The sequence below is a fragment of the Panthera pardus genome, unplaced genomic scaffold (genome assembly GCF_024362965.1).
Source record: "Panthera pardus isolate Hobbes unplaced genomic scaffold, ASM2436296v1 HiC_scaffold_10, whole genome shotgun sequence".
NCBI lineage: Eukaryota > Metazoa > Chordata > Mammalia > Carnivora > Felidae > Panthera > Panthera pardus.
This window is the reverse complement of record NW_026526655.1, coordinates 69,856,222-69,873,008: the sequence shown is the minus strand read 5'-3', so window position 1 is coordinate 69,873,008 and position 16,787 is coordinate 69,856,222.

The following is a 16,787-nucleotide window of genomic DNA, read 5'->3' as shown; positions in this document are numbered from 1 at the left end:
ACTTGAGGGTATATTTCAGCAAAATGAGGGAGGGAAGTCCTACAGTCACCATTTAGAGCAGAACAAAGCTGAACCATGAAATGGAGAATCTGGTCTTTGGAAACCAGACGCTAACAGTGTGTGAGCCCGTCTCTTGCCATTTCTTAAGTCAGATCTACTCTTTTGAGTAACTATTTTTTTTCTAAGTTGGAGCTGTTTTGCATGCCACTTATAAACAAGAGTCCCAATAGTCACATAACAGATGGAGATAGTTGATGGAATATAAAAGTAGAATCTTAAGAACACTCTCTACTGATGAGCGTAAAAAGTACTATTGGACCCACAGAGGATGAAATGTAATCCTACCAAACTCCTTAGCTCAAAAACAATACCTATATATTCAATAATTTAATGTTTATTGGTTTTAAATTCTTCTAATTCATTGTGGAAAAATCACAAAAGCCTTTTTTGTGGTCAGAAATTATCAATAAAAAGTATTTATTATTTGTATCTGAATAAAATTAAATTTACATAGAATAGAATTTGGAAAGTAGAAGAGGGTGAAGAAACACAGACAGAAGGGCAGGGAAACTTATGCCCTCATCTCACAAAGTAGGTAGTTGAGAGATCTCATCTGGGATGACGAGAATAAGAGGTGGAGAATGTTCCATGTGTACTAGAAAAGAATGCGTATTCTGCTGCTTTAGGATAAAATGTTCTGAATATATCTGTTAAGTCCATCTGGTCCAATGTGCCACTCAAAGCTATTATTTCCTTGTTGATTCTTTTCTTTTTTCTTTTATTAATTTAGGGAGAGAGAGTGAGAGAGTGCATGAGTGGGGCAGAGGGGCAGAGGGAGAGAGAATCTCAAGCAGGCTCCATGCTTAGTGTAGAGCCTGATGCTGGGCTTGATCACATGACCCTGGGATCATAACCTGAGCGGAAATCTGGATTCAGCCATTCAACCAACTGAGCCACCCAGGTGCCCCTCTTTGTTGATTTTCTGCTCAAATAATCTGCTCATTGTTGAAAGTGGTGTGTTAAAGTCTCCTACTATCATTATATTATTATTGATGAGCTTATTTATGTTTGTTAGTAATTGATTTATATATTTAGATGCTTCTAAATTGGGGGGGGGGTATAAATATTTACAATTGTTAGATATCCTTGATGGATAGACTCCTTAAATATGATATAATGCCCTTCTCTCGTTAAAGTCTTTGTGTTAAAATCTAGTTTGTCTGATATAAGTATGGCTATATGGCTACTCCAGCTTTCTTTTGATGTCCATTAGCATGATAGATAATTCTCCATTCCCTCACTTTGAATCTGCAAGTGTCTTTAGGTCTAAAATGAGTCTCTTGTAGACAGCATATAAATGTGTCTTGTAATTTTTATCCATTCTGATATCCTATGTCTTTTGATTGGAGCATTTAGTCCGTTTAAATTCAGATTGATTATTGAAAGATATGAATTTAGTGTAATTGTGTTACACTAAATGGAATGGTAGAAGATATTTGCAAATGATATATCTGATAAATGGTTAGTATCCAAATCTATAAAGAGCTTATCACACTCAAAACCCCAAAAAACAAATAATCTAATTAAGAAGTGGGCAGAAGACATGAATAGACATTTTTCCAAAGAAGACATACAGATGGCTAACAGGCACATGAAAAGATGTTCAACATCACTCATCAACAGGGAAATACAGATCAAAACCAAGATGACATACAACCTCACAGCTGTCAGAATGGCTAAAATTAACAACACAGGAAACAACAGATGTTGGAAAGGATGCAGAGAAAGGGGAACCCTTTTGCACTGCTGGTGTGAATGCAAACTGGCACAGCCACTCTGGAAAACAGTATGGAGGTTCCTCAAAAAGTTAAAAATAGAACTACCCTATGACTCAGCAATTGCGCTACTAGGTATTTACCCAAAGGATACAAAAGTACAGATTTGAAAGGGTACATACACCCCAATATTTATAGCAGCATTGTCAACAATAGCCAAACTATGGAAAGAGCCCAAATGTCTATTGACTAATGAATGAAGAAGATGTGGTATATATGGTGTGTGTGTGTGTGTGTGTGTGTACACATACATGTATTGGAATATTACTCATCCATGAAAAAGAATGAAATCTTGCCATTTGCAAAGACACGGATGGAGCTGAAGTGTATTATGCTAAGCAAAATGTTAGTCAGAGAAAGACAGATACCATGTGATTTCACTCATATGTGGACTTTAAGAAACAAAACAGATGAATATATGGGGAAGGGAATAAAAAAAATACAGGAGAGAAGGAAACAAACCATAAAAGACTCTCAGAGATAGAGAACAAACTGAGGGTTGATGGAGGGAGCTGGGTCGGGGATGGGCTAGATGAGTGATGGGTATTGAGGAGGGCACTTGTTTTGATGAGCACTGGGTATTGTATATAAGGAATGAATCACTGAATTCTACTCCTGAAACCAACATTGCACTGTATATTAACTAACTGGAATTTAAGTAAAAATTTGAAAAGAAAAAAAAAAATGGACTGCACATAACAGGTTTTGCCATGCCACCTCCAAATAGTTTTGAGGGCTCATTATGGGAGGGGAATATTTACATTAGTAGAAATATAGAGCCATATGATTTTTCATATAATTTCATATGTTTAAAAAATAAATCTGCAAATTCATATGATGGATGTAAGTAGTCTGATATAGTAGGTGACATCTGTGCTCATTATCTTTTCCCTCTCTTTTGGAACATTTGCTCCACGGCACAATAGAGAAAAAAAATGGGTAAAGAGAAAAAATAGACAGTTTATCCAGGCACAGCTACAAGTTTTAAAAATGTAAAAAAAATGATAAGAAATTAATAAAGTAATGTTAAATGTTGTCAGACTTCCAAGAAATGCAAAGAATGGCATAGTTTTCATTTATTGGGTTAGCAGACATTTAAAAACGGTAACAGGCCCTCTCATGATCAGCTGATGATGGAGGAAAGTACAGGAAACTTTCTGGAGTGCAGTGTAGAAGTAAATATCAAAAATATGCATCCCCTTCAGGACGGTGATTCTATCTCTGGTAATGTATATTCAGGATGACATTAGATAAGTGTACCAAGTTGCAAATACAAGACTGCTGTTGAAACTCAGCTTACAATATCAAGAAACTGAAAATTTTCTAAAAGCCTATCAAGAGGGAATTAGAGCCGTATGGAACATACAAAAATGAATGATGTAGGTCTAAATTTGTTGACATGGAAAGCATCCACAATCTACCTTTTAGTATGTAGAGTATAAACCCACTTTTGGGAAGAGGAGACAGGAAAAGTTTATGTAGGTATATACATAATAGAAACTCTGGAAATACAGGCCTCAGAGTGGTGGGTTTCAAGGTGGGGTGTGGTGAGCGTAGTCTTTCACAGAAACAGAAAATAAAAGGGAAGTATTATCTATAACATACTTACAAGCAATAGTGAAAGCCACTAAAATCAGTCTGCTGTTTTCTCATCCCTGTCCAGTAATTGTAAACAATGCTAGTGGTAAAACACTCCTTCCTTCCTGAAGCAAACCACTGCACTCCCAGTATCCCCCACCCTTGGTGTACCATTCCATCAGAGGTCAAAAAGTGCTATCCCAGTGAGAAAATAAGATCAGAGTGAAGGGCCAGTTTGGTCAATAAAATTGTATGAGGTTATATTTATTTGTGAGAGTAAAAAATGTTGCTGTGTGTTTATTATGCAAAGCATATGAGACCAAGTCTAAGACCTTACAATCCTTGGGGCACCTGGCTGGCTCAGTCAGAAGGGCATGCGACTCTTGATCTCGGGGTTGTGAGTTTGAGCCCCCCATTGGGTGCAGAAATTACTATGAATAAATAAATAAATAAATAAATAAATAAATAAATAGAAATAAAAGACCTTCCAATCTTTGTCTTGTCTCCATCTGTACTCTCTCTACTCATCCTGTGCCTCCAGTTTGGCCCCTGGTATACTGGAATAATCCTGGGACTCTGCCTACAGGCTTGCCAGGCCATGCCACCTACACAGATTTTTCCCTTCATGAATGTGCATATTTCTTCTTGAGTCTTACTCCCATTGCATATGAGAATTTTAAAAAAGAATTGCTGATAATGCTATACTTTAATATAATGAATATCTTAATGGTGGTGAATTTAGGCAGCTTGGCTGAGTGATGGGAAAGTTATGTAATTTCTTTAAGAAGTAGATCTTAAAATAGTAAAAGAACTGAGAGAGGAGACAGAACTTTTGGTAGCACATTTCTTGTTATTTCATATAGGAACCTACTTACTGCTCTCATGAGTAAGACCAGGTCTCTTCGGTTTTCAGGAGATGAATCCTATGTTATCATGAAAAAAATCACTGGCCTTGACCTGAGGTCTATGTAGTCTTAAGCCTACACATAAATTTCTTTTTTTTATTTCTTTAGTAGATGGCATCAGGAAAGATAATGGCAGCAAAAGATTTCTGGATGAGGAAAAAAGACATTACCAACGCAGGCTCAAGTCCTCACTCCAATGTTATCTTCTCAATGAAGCTGAACCAGTTCATTGAGCATCCAACTCTTGATTTCAGTTTAGGTCATGATCCCAGAAGGAGTCCTGGGATTGAGCCCTGTGTTGGGCTCTGTGCTGGTCTCCATGCTGAGCATAGAGCCGACATAAGATTTTTTTTTCTCTCTCTCCCTCCCTCTGCCCCTATCTCCCACTCATGCTCTCTCTCTCTCTCTCACTCTCTCTCTATATATATATTAATTGACCCACTTCAATCTCCAGTTTTTTGGTTTACTTGTCTTTTTTTCCCCATAGATTTTACTACTTCCAAATAAACTATAATATGTATGTATGTATTATTTCTATTGTTTATTCCTCTTTCCCCTACAAGTAGCTCCATTTCAGCTTGTTTCACTAATTTATCTTAATAGGAGCATCTGGGCGGCTCAGTTGGTTGAGTATCGACTTCAGCTCAGGTCATGATCTCACGGTTTGTGACTTTGAGCCCCACATTGGGCTTGCTGCTGTTAGCCTGTCACCACAGAGCCTGCTTCAGACCCTCTGTCTCCATCTCTCTGCCCACCCCCATGCTTGCACTCTCCCCAAAATAAAGAAGTAAAAAAATATATGCTTAATAAATATTGCTGTCTGAATGAATGAACGATATAGATGATTTGGAGCTCACCTGCTACTCACTGTGGGTCCAAGGTAGATAAGGCTCAGGGAGAACACCTCCAGGTGTGACCAGTAAAAGGTCAAGCTCATTATTGTTAAACAATCAGATATTAACCATTGTTATCTAACAATGGTCATTTAATCCTTGTGCTAATGCTTAAGTGTGCCTTTCAACATGAATTGCGGTTTTGTTCATTATAACATGGAACATTAGTAATAGGACACTTTACTGCAGCTATTCAGTCATTTTTTTCCTGAGAACTGAGGAAAGATTACCAGAACTGAGGAAAGATTACTTTATGAGAAGTATCTGTTTTATGGATTAGTAAAGTGGAAATTAGCACAATTCCATGTCTGCTTCTTTCTGACATTCTAATTAGCTAAATTTCAATGAACATGTAACCTAATCAATGTTGTGTTCCATTCTGATCATTTTTCCAGTAACTTTTAGTTTAACACACACACACACACACACACACACACACACACACGTGCCAGAATTGTGGGTCTATTTTTTGACAAGTGATTTGCCATGCTCATGGTAGATGGTTTGGCATAATCAGTTTGAACGGCAAAGCTAAGCTGATGTAGTCAAGGAGTTCTTTGGGTGCCTGTGGTCTCTCGTCAATGTTCACACTGGTGAACTATCATGGTAGAGGGGCTTGTGAAGAAAGATGAAGGAAGCAGTAGGCAGGAGACAGGAAGCGCAGAAGAGGGCAGATTCTGTGAAGTCACACAATCTACCAAGGCATTAATTTATTGTCCTACAATTTGATGCCACAAAACTGGCTAGAGTGAGGCACGACCTCAAACCTACAATTTCTCTCTTGCCAAATACCGAAAGCTAAAGGAACTTTTTATGTGATACTGAGGCATGCTCTTTTATTCCTTAGTAACCTTGTTCCTACTATCACAATTTTTGAAAAAGGAACATTCTGTTCCTCTATATAAATCTCCATCTCCTTTTTTTTTTAAGTAGGCTCCATATCCAGCATGGAGTTTGAACTCACAACCCTGAGATCAAGAGTCAGATGCTTAACCAACTGAGCCACCCAGGCACCCATAAACTTCTATCTCTTGATGGAAAGTAAAAGAAAATTCCCTTTGTTGAATGCAGGAGGGGTAATGCTTGACTGCAGAGGGCTTGCTCTAGTTTGGCTTTTACTCAACTAATAGAAATAGCCAATGTGTATTATTAGATATTCTCAAATATATTTTCAGGGTATTAGCATGAGATATTATATTATCAAATATATTTCAGGTATTATCATGAGATATTACTTATGCCAGAATCTCCTTATCACTGTGATCCCCACAATATGTCCTTCACTAATTGTGAGGTCTCTCTTTTGAAAAACCCCTAGTCACTGACCTCTCAGTGCTGTGTATTGAGTATCACCACAGCGTCAAACCTACTTTTTTACAGAAGCGCAGAAACTTCCATGGTTTGGTATTTCTAACACAGTTGTATCTTAGTTATACACACAATAAAAATACTCAGAAAAAAACATATTTTCTAGGATTAGGAAAATAGTCACCTGCTCTACAATTCTTTTCTACTACTCTTCTGAATTTTGCCAAGACCAAAGCATCAGCAAGATGAAGAAAAGAAATACTGTCTTCCTTGTGTAAGATTTTACCCAATCTTCTAACCTGAATGTACAAGTTAGAAAAGTTTTCCCGGAACACAAATCACTTTTAAACATTATATCGCTACAGTTTATATGACAAATAGTAGAATATTTTAGCTATTAAGCCAGTTGTGAAAAACTTCAGTAGGAGACCAAATCAGGTGGAGAATCAAAGTCTCCTAACTTTTAGTTCAGGTCTAAGAACTAACTACTTCATCTTATTTATGGGATTTAAGATGTAGGGAAATAATGGGAATGATGGCTTCCTTCTTCCACTTCCCCAGGTTGTAATATATAAAAATAATCAATTATTTATGGCTTTGTAAGATCTGGAACAGAGCCGTCAGCCATGCTGTGCAGAATTAATTGTCACTAGCCTGAATGAGTATGCATGTATGTGTGTGAGAGACAGAGATATGAAGTCACTGAAGAAAGCTAAAGCAGGAATAGTAAAAGCCAACATCCTCCAGGAGAATAACCTTAGATGTTTGAGAGTCAAAGAACTTTATGTGGCAGACGAGCCCAAGTTTTAAAACGAGGGGAAATCTAGATTTCTCTATTCAAGGAAACTGATTTCCCCTTCTTATGCTTCAACCCAATGAGGATTAATCCCATTTTTGGCCATACCTTTGACTCAGTTGTCCCTTTGGCCTTTGGGGGAAGTGTTATCTAGAAAAAGAAACATAATGCGAGTGAACAGACATGAAAGAGAGGAAGGTTCAGAGAGAGCTCTGGCCTTGCTCACTTGTGGGAAAGTAGAGTTATAATACACAGAAATGAACCAGAGTCTGGCTGCTGCTTTTCCCTCTTCTCACTTCAAACACTGCCTGTAATTTTGCTTTTGCAGAAGTGAGGCTACTTTATATTCTCTCTTGGGGCGCCTGGGTTGCTCAGTCGGTTAAGCGGCCGACTTCAGCTCCGGTCATGATCTCACGGTTCATGAGTTCAAGCGCCGCGTCAGGCTCTGTGCTGACAGCTCAGAGCCTGGAGCCTGTTTCAGATTCTGTGTCTCCCACTCTCTCTCTCTGGCCCTCCCCCTTTCATGCTCTGTCTCTCTCTGTCTCAAAAATATATTCTCTCTTAAACTGGGTTCCCTGGAAACTGAGATGGAGAGATGCAAGTAGGGTTTAGTTTATGGGTGGGGTTAGGGGTCGATAGAGGTTGTTCTCAGGAGATGATACCTGTAGAGAAAAGAAGGCAGGTCTGAGCAGAGGGAGACACTGACCTGCAGAACGATTGCAAAGGAAGCCTCATTCTACCCTACGGGGACCTCAGGAGTTGGATTGCTCTTCAGGGTTGTTCCAAATGGAGTAAAGGGGGACAGGCTTGTGTTTTCTCATCAGTCTGTCATTTGACTTCAGGCCACCACCAAGAAGACATAATCCTAGGAAAGGCAGTTCCCCATAGCTTAGGGTGATACCCACAGAGGGAGGCAGCTATGAGCTGTCAGCAGCCATATTCCCAGGCCCAGGGGGATGGGTGCCTTGGCCCTGAGGAGGGGATCTGGGCAGACAGCCATGGTGTTTATTATGTATTCTCACAAGTCATTGTTTTATCATATATAAATATATGCACAACTTTAGAGATAAGAAGACCTCAGAGAATTAACAGAAAGTAAGAAAATTCGAAGTTAGGTAATAACTTGCAAGAAGAAAATTGGAACTTCATGTTTAAACTGTGTTTTCTCTATATCTAACTTAAAAACTAAAATGTCTAGGGGCGCCTGGGTGGCTCAGTCGGTTAAGCGGCCGACTTCAGCTCAGGTCATGATCTCGCGGTCCGTGAGTTCGAGCCCTGCGTCGGGCTCTGTGCTGACAGCTCAGAGCCTGGAGCCTGTTTCAGATTCTGTGTCTCCCTCTCTCTGACCCTTCCCTGTTCATGCTCTGTCTCTCTCTGTCTCAAAAATAAATAAACATTAAAAAAAATTTATAAAAAAACTAAAATGTCTAGAATTGCACTATTCATCTAGCTACAGGTGTCTATTGACCACTTGAAAACGTGGCCAGTCGTAGGAGCCCGGCTAGCTCAGTCGGTAGAGCATGAGGTTGTGAGTTTGACCACGGTGGGCATAAAGTTTGCTTTGGGATGCCTGGGTGGCTCAGCCGGTTAAGCGTCTGACTTCAGCTCAGGTCATAATCTCACAGCTTGTGAGTTCAAGCCCCGCATCAGGCTCTGGGCTGACATATCAGATCCTGGAGCCTGCTTCGGATTCTATGTCTCCATCTGTCTCTGCCTCTCCTCCGCTCATTCCCTCTCTCTCTCTCTCCTTCTTTCTCTCACCCTCTCTCAGAAATAAATAAACATTAAAAAAATTAAAAAAACAAGAAAATGTGGCAAGTCCAAATTGAGATGTGCTAAAAGTATAAAACACAGATCAAATATTGGAGACTTGACAGGAAAGATATGACATATATTATTAATAATTTTTATATTGATAATATGTCAATGTAATATAACTATATTGAGTTAAAATACATTATTAACATTAATGTCACCTGTTCCTTTTAACTTTTTAAATGTAGCTTTTGGCAAACTTTAAATTAGTTATCTGTTTCAAACCATAGTTTCATTGCACAGAGCTGGTCTAAACTAATCTTAAAGTCTGGAAAAAGGGTCATTATCTCAGGCCACAGCCTAAGACAGAGCATTATTGGAAAGGGCCACAGAATCAGGAGTGCAGAACTCTCCCCATTTTCAGAAACTCACTTCCTTCGCCTACTTAGAATGGCAGCCTCAAAGCACTTTATTTGGTTCTTGAGAGGTCAAGACAGCACCTGAGTCATATAACCAGTTTGCCCCCATTGGTAGACTGGGAATGGATGTAGGAAGTTCTTGGGAACCAGAGCCTCTGGGAAATAAAAGTGTTTGATTTATTCACAAATCAAGAGATTCTGACTCATTTTAAACCTTTTCTTCAGGACAAGGGAATTGTATCCACCACAGCTCAGTGATCAGTGTGGGTGGATTAGAAAACAGCTGGGGCCCAGTGAGCAAGTTCTTGGGTGAAATAAAAGAGTTATTCTGTATGCCAGGAATATGACCGCATGTGGAATTAGATGACGACCAAGCAGAATTATGAGTCATACTGAGAGCAAAAAGAAGGTAACGTAAAGAAATTTCTTGTATTTGGTTCTATCACCAACTGTGCTGTACTTTTGTATTTATTTTGTTTATTGCCCTCAAGTCCGTATCAGTCACAATTTTTCCAGCTCGTGATTTTATTTCGACATCTTCCAGCATCACTCATTGCTTCCACTCTCACTGCCAATGACCAAGTCCAGATGTTCATCATCTCAGACTCAATGGCTCCAACTTCCTTGATCTTTTTCCTTCCAATTTTTCTCTCTTCAGTATGATTTAGCCTGCTAACTCCTCGCAGATCGTCTTTCCTACCTGTCACTCTACTGCTCAAAAAACTAGAATGACTTCATATTGGTTACCCAGTCAAACCCAGATTCAGTTTGGTATTCCAATAGATATGCAAAACATGTTCCTTTTTCTTCTTCCTTCTTCCTTATTACCTTCATTTAAAGCATTCTTCCTACTCTTCTTCCCTTTTAAATTATTATGAAATATGAACATCTAATATATACAGAGCATTGTTCAAATTTCTTACTCTAATTCAGAAGCTTTTCTCAGTTCTAAAATACCTGTAATTTGTATACCACGTGATTATTGTATACTCGTATTTTTTCTGATTATTTTGTGTCTATAATCATGGAACACTCCGTCAATTTGTTGATGCCCCAAGGTCAGAGATTACATCTTATACTTCAAATTAGAGAAAGAAATTAATATTTATTAAATGTTTTCTTTGTGTCAGTCACCGTAAAATGTGTTAAACATTTGTTATCTGGAATTCTCTGTAGCCACTTTTCCTTGTGTGTGTGTGTGCTTTCTCTTCGCTGTTTCCATATTGCCCTGCCAGACAGCCCTGATGCCAAATAATACCAACTGAAGTATGGAAGTAGCATATTCACTGGTGCTTTGGGACAATGAGGATGGAATTTCCACTGGTAATTTCTACTTGGGCTGTAGCCTCCTGCTTTGCTCCTGAGACTCCCTCTCTCCAACATTTTCTCCCTTCCTCTTTAGCTCCTTCTAACTGATCCTGTTTTATGCAAAAACAGTTTAGCTATTTCTTTGATTCATTATCAATGGAACTATAAGAAGGTCTCATTTTCAAAAATAAACACACATTAGGGGGTTCTAAAACAAAAGTAGTTCTCTCTCTCTGAGGGTTTTAAATCATTTAAAAAATCTAGTATACAGACATTTTCTCATTTAATCCTCTCAATGTCCATTATGTGGTCTTTCATGTAAGATGGGAATTTTGGATTCAGCTATTGGCATTATAGAACTGATGGTTGGGATTTAGAAAATGAAAGTAGCTAATTATAAAATATATTCTGTCTTGTTTCTAAATTATTTGGTTAGAGAATTGGTCAGATGCATTTGAGTCATTTCCTGTGTAAAATATAATGTCTATACATAAGAGTAACTTGATATTTAAGCACTATAACTTCTTGTGAACTAACTCCCATATTTCTTTAGACATGATTGCATGAGTGAGTCTAGTCAGGTGAGAGAAACCACAGGTAAAATGTAAATAAATAACTATTTAATTATTAGTTATTATTATTTAATTATTAGTTAAAATTTAATATAAATAGTTATTAACTATAATGGGATTGGAGTAACAGAAAATTAATTAATAAGAAGTAAAAAGAACTCTAGAGAATACGGACATAACAGAGACATGAAGCAGCTGCTTCCCTTGTGGCTGAGATAGATAACCAAGCATGAGATTCAGACCTTATTGGAGAAAGCAACTGTAGGTTATTGAAAGCAAAGAATTTGCCAAGGGGCCGCTGGAACTCGCTGAAAGTCTGCCTTTTGGAGCTCGCTGGAAATGTGCCATCTGGGTCCCAAGGAAAGTTATTCATGGGGAGGGATTCATGGGGACACTGTATACAAAGCTCCTAAGGAGATACTGCTGGCCACTGCGTACGGCTGGCTGCCATCAAGACCTGGATGCCCGAGAAAGCCACATGTCCTACAGGAACTGTATGCCGGAGAAGCTACCCACACTTGCAAAAGCTTGCCAAAAGCAAGTGCACCAGAACCAGGAAGCAAAACCTTTCCTTTCTGCATTGTTTCTCCAGAAGCCTCTACAGGCAAAGTTTAATGTCAATGCCAGCTGGCAAAGCAAAAATACTTGAAGGGCCCAGCTGTGTGTTTAGAGACCAGATTAAAAAAAAGTTGAATTTGGAGATGAAAGATAATAAATTGGTAACGGGCATTGTTATTTTCCATTATTTCAGAGACTAAAAACATGCTAATATGCATATTCACAAAAAAATTCCTCATTTCCCAACGCATAGGGAAGGTGGAAAACACCGTTTGTGGTTCAAGCTTCCATAAAACCAAGGGTAAATGAACAGAGGGAGGAAAAGAAATAAACAAGTAAAATCATGTTGATTTACATTATAAGAGGAGGAGTCTGGGAGGAAAGTAGGGGATTTCAGAGGGGATAACACAGGATTTCAGGAAGGTGATTTCTGAGGAGTTTTGAAGAGATGTTGATGTTGGGGTTCTTCTAAATACAGTATTGTGCTGAGAGAAGTCACAAACAAGACCATCTTTATTTGGGTGACCATAACATTTTAAAACTTTTTGAGTCCATCAAATCTTTAAACATTCTGTTTTTTTTCTTTTACATATCGAAGGATAAATACAAGAAAACTTAGTCCAGTATCCTGCACATTAGTATTTATTAAATGATTAGTTCTATATTTGTTATTTCTAAATCAGCCAGTCCCACTACTGCATGGTAATCTTCTTACTCAGTTTCTGATCAGTCACTTTGCATTCATCGAAGCATGTTAAAAATCTTTACTGCTTTCCTTACTTCCCCATGTCCATCCTCAAATCCAAAACCCAACTCGGCAGATAGCCCAGTGATTGATGCCAGTAGAAAAACTCCATCAGCCTTCTGCTTTTTTACCTTTACATTAAACTGTACCTTTTTTTTCATATTTACTTTTTTCCCCCTGCTTCAGCAGCAGCAGAGGCAACTATCTTCATCTTTTCCTCTGCTCTTTATTTCATCCACTTCCTTCTTCCGATGCATTTTGTAACACCAGTTATGCCCTCCTCTTTCCCTTTGAGTCTTGAATCTCTCCCTGTTTCACAGCTCTTACTCCTCAGCCTGTAGACAGGTTTGAAACCTTGGATCCCCTTTCAAAAATTTCTCCTCCTCATTTTTTTCCCCCACAATACCCGTTTAAGGATCATCTAGGCTATTACATTCATTTCATCACCTCCTGAAAATCACTCTTTGTTGAAGACTATCTATCAGGAACACTTGGTCTATGCTTTCCTTAGCCTAACCACACGGTGCAGTCAGATTGAGCACTCATTACAAAGCATATTTTAAAACTTTTCTTAAAGTATTCCAATCATTGGATATTGTGAACAAAGATGTACAATGTACCAAACTAGCCATCCTTCCAGCTGTCCCAGACAAAACTATGCTTGTTTAGGTATTCTATCCCTCAGATGATTACGAGGTAGTGACCTTACCTGGGCCAGAGAATGACTGCTAGGCCAGTTGCTGAGGCCTCTATCCAGGATAATGTTGGAAAAATAGGATTGGGTCTCAAGGCATCTTTTGAAAAGGATGGATGTGACCAGAGCACAGGCATCTCACAATCTTTCTCCCACTCCTGTCTCCATCTAGAGAAGTCTTTTTTTTTTAAATTTTTTTAAACGTTTATTTATTTTTGAGACAGAGAGAGACAGAGCATGAACAGGAGACGGGCAGAGAGAGAGGGAGACACAGAATCTGAAACAGGCTCCAGGCTCTGAGCTGTCAGCACAGAGCCCGATGTGGGACTTGAACTCACGGACCGTGAGATCATGACCTGAGCCTGGAGCCTGTTTCAGATTCTGTGGACGCTTAACCGACCAAGCCACCCAGGCGCCCCTCCATCTAGAGAAGTCTTGACCTCTTCCCATGACTGTTACATCAGAAGCTGGCATCTTTTTTCACTGGTTTCTTTCTTTCTTCAGTCCCTTATTGTGGAGTTGAACCTTATTAAAATTAGTTTAACTGTTTTATAATTACTTGGGTAAACAAAGTTTAGTAATATTTTAAGTCAAATGGCATGTTTATCTACAAGATATTTCAAACGTATTATATGCTTTAAACCAAAAATATTTTATTCTAAATACAGTTAGAGTGAATTTTCTTTTTCTAACCATATTTGATAGTAACATTTTCTTTTATGGATTATCAGGTGTTCTCCTTTTTCTTATTTCTATGTACGATCCATCTTCAACTCTCCCACTCCCAAGATGGGAAAACTCTAAATAGGACTTGAAAAAATCTCCTGGGCACTCCACAATCCAATGCAGTCTTCTATCTTCCATCCCTGTTGGAAGTAATCTCTCCTTCCCTTCTCTTGTGGCATTGGTCATTGTCTTCCGTACTGATATTTACATACATGGCTAATCTCTGTAAGTGAATCCTAAAAGCAAGATCCTCATTTTACTCACTATTGAGTAAAAGATCCTCACCACTGGTTAAAAAAAAAAATCTCTTGAGCAAGATCCATATTTTACTTTCAGTGCCTAAAATATAATACCTTACAAATAGGAAGACTTAAAATTATTTGATGAGTAGAAAAGAAACAATTGGTCATTTATTAGATGTATGAATATCCCTCAGTTAAATTTATTTTTTCTTCTTCTGTTCTTATTTGTCTATGTGTTATCATGTGGCTGTCTTTTTAATTTCTTTGCTTCTATTTCATTTGGCTTCTATCTATTCCCTTTTTACCTTCATTTTCTCTTCTTTTTCTTCTCTTGCATGGAACACAATGTTTTACATGGAATGACAGGTTTTTGTTTGTTTCTTGCAGTTAGTCATTTGAGGATTGCATTTTATCCCAAAATAAATGAGTGATAACAATAAAACACTGAACCAAGTCGTTCATTACAAAATCTAGGGCCTTAAGTGAGCTATCACCATGAGGTTAGTAGCTTTCAATAGAATAAGCCATTTAGTCTAATTAAACACAAGAAACATCACAAGATTTGAGCTACACTTGTCAAATGAGATAAATCCTTTGAAAGTTGTGACTGTGAACTCAACAGGTTATCACAGTTATTGGTATAAATTGTGCAAAGTAAAGTCATGAAATTATAAACCTGGGTAAAATGCAAAGAAAAAAAGTAAATTTAGCAATAGAAACATTGGTGTGGTACTGAAGTGATATTAATCTCAGGTGGACAACCCTGTCCAGGATAACACTAAATCAGTTGTTTTGAGCATTTTAGTATTATACAAATCCTTACAGCTTGATGAGTTATGATCATTGTTATGACCTGTTAAGTGAATCAAAATGAAGGAACTAACCATCCAACAGTCCATTCATGCTATGTGTTTATAGTAAAGTACAAGCTTCGTAAGAGACAGAAGAAGACAGTGTTTGAAGGAAATACTTAAGTTGAAACAATGCTCATCTTTGGTTCAGTATTATTTTATACATACAACTGAATTAAATACAATTTTTTCGTAAGTGTCAAAATCAAGTCCATTTATGAGATTAGTACGTAAAAACTAATATACTTCATCAAACATATTCAACTTAAATAGTGGCCCAAATGTATTCCAACTGCATGATTAAATATTACTTCCTATAAAGTCTGTTTCTCTTCCCATAGTCCCACCGAGGATCTGGTCTTTAATTTGGATTTTAAAATTATGAACTAATAGGACTCACAGCCAATTTCATCTTCAAATGAGATGCTTCTGGGATGATTAATTTATATAAAGAAGAACTTGGTAATGCTCTGTGTGGAAAATATCTAAAAATTACAAAAAATATCTGCAGTGCTTTCCATGTGTATTTCATATTTCATATGCTCCGACTAAAAAGTTTAAGGATTTAGAAACAAATAAAAGACAATCATCATTTGTGTTGGACAAAAATTACTGTTGACATGCTACAACCCCTCTCTCTTGCAATTGTTGGGCAGGTCAATACAGCAACACTATCACATTATTCTTGAAGATAAAGACGGGATCTCATTAAAATTGTACCTACATAATAGACCTAGTGAAGTCCTATAACCACTTAATAAATCAGTGCTGATCTTTGTGTCCACGCTGAAACCTGTTTTTCTGTTGGCCTACAGATATGGACATTAAATCTTCCCTCCACTGACAATGAATAGCACATTCAGAGCAATCATGTTTCATTACAGCTACCACTTAGCTCTTGGATAAGCCCTCTAGGCTAACTGTTGGATGTGGGAACTCTAGTCCTGTAGGTAACCTACTTATTATCAAACATAAATCTAAAATTTACTATTTTTATGCTATACCTACAGCTGTTCTATTACAACTATTGTTGCTTTTCTGGCCACTCTCACTACTATGTTCTATACATTAATTCCTACTAAATGCCAAATGCTAGGTATGTTCCATGCAATATCCAAATTCTCATGACAGTCCCTCAAGGTTGGTACTAACTATAGTCTCAGAGAGATCAAGTGACTTGCCCAAGTCACAAAGCTACTGAGGATCCAAACCCAATTATATCTCAGTCCATGCTCTCCCCCACAAAAACAAAGATGTAAAATTCTATATCTAGTATGACAAATTAAGGAGAAATTCACAAAATGAAGGAGACTGAAGAAGCTTATGGTTATTTCATGGTTATTTCAAATTAACTTTATAACTCTTAGAAGGAAATGAAATAATTTTCTTGTTTTTTTGTTTGTTTGTTTTACTTTACTGCTGTGACTAATGTAATTGTTTATCAGGCTTTGGAAACAAGCACTTTGTTATGCTCAGGGTGAGTGAATATTATTCCCCCTGCATGTTCTTTCCATTCTAGTTCTTCTTTTTTTTTTTTTTTCTAATCTGCTTCCTTTTATTTATTTTTTTATTTTTTTAAATAGAATTTATTGTCAAGCTGGC